Genomic DNA, 1,078 nt, shown 5'->3' on the forward strand with positions numbered 1-1,078 from the left:
CTTCATGTATTCTAACGACTCGTCTTCCTGACGCTGCTCGATTGGTTGGCTATTGATAATTGTTGCTGACAATCGTCTCAATAATTTCGTAAGCCTTATTATAAGACTTAGAAAGGAGAGCACTATTAGCAGAGGCGTCCACTACCATCCTCGTGTGAGCGTTGAGACTATTATAGAATGTTTCAAGTTGAATGCAATGTGGGATTCCATGATGAAGGCACTTTCATAATAACTCTTTGTACCTTTGCCATGCCTCATACAGGGACTCATCATCCATTTGTTGGAAGGCAGTGATCTCATTCCTCAACTTGGCATTATTGCTCGGTGGGAAATACTTCATGAGGAATCTCTCAGCTAACTCTTGCCATGTAGAAATGGAGTTCGGTGGCAATGAGTTCAACCAGGCAAAAGCTCTGTCCCTTAGCAAATATGGGAACAACTTTAGTCGTAATGCATCTTCGAGTATTCCGACTAACTTGAAAGAATCACTCACTTCCATAAATATTCTTAAGTGAAGATGAGGATCTTCAGTAGGCATTCCACTGAATTGGCCAACAGTTTGAAGCATCTGGAACATGACTGACTTTAGCTCGAATTGTTGTGCCTCAATTTCAGGTCTCATAATACCCAGATTAATATCGTTAAATACTGGCATGGCATACTGTCGTAAAGCTCCATCCCTATCATCAGCAATAAGGATAGGATTCTGAGCAAGGTTTGCTCCCGTTTCCTTGATTCATTTTCTCAAAGTTTATCTCTTTGGTCCTTCTCTGGTTAGCTTGTCTTCTTCGCTGTTAAAAGGTTCGTTCTATTTCAGGGTCCACAGGGAGTAAGTTGATAATCTGGTCAATACTCATAAACACCTGAAATAATCACAGAAAGATTAAGTAAGTAAAGATTTAAACAGGAAAATAAATAAACCAAAATGTAAAAACAGATTCATAAATAATGGCTTTTTTTTTAAAAACAGTCCCCGGTAATGACACCAAAAACTTGGAAAGACAAAAATGTGCAAGTGTACACAATCGCAACAAGTAATAAAGTGACAAGTAAATGTCGAGTTATCGTACCCACAGGG

The 1,078-nt window shown here is 39.1% G+C and overlaps 1 non-coding gene across 1 annotated transcript; it reads left to right on the plus strand.

The window, feature by feature from the left end:
* The first annotated feature begins 203 nt into the window (after window positions 1–203).
* Window positions 204–310, plus strand: LOC128035032 (small nucleolar RNA R71). The gene has a single exon (XR_008191436.1). It is a non-coding gene; the product is annotated as a small nucleolar RNA R71 (small nucleolar RNA).
* The last annotated feature ends 768 nt before the right edge of the window (window positions 311–1,078 follow it).

This window comes from Gossypium raimondii, chromosome 11, assembly GCF_025698545.1.
Source record: "Gossypium raimondii isolate GPD5lz chromosome 11, ASM2569854v1, whole genome shotgun sequence".
In the NCBI taxonomy this organism is placed as follows: domain Eukaryota; kingdom Viridiplantae; phylum Streptophyta; class Magnoliopsida; order Malvales; family Malvaceae; genus Gossypium; species Gossypium raimondii.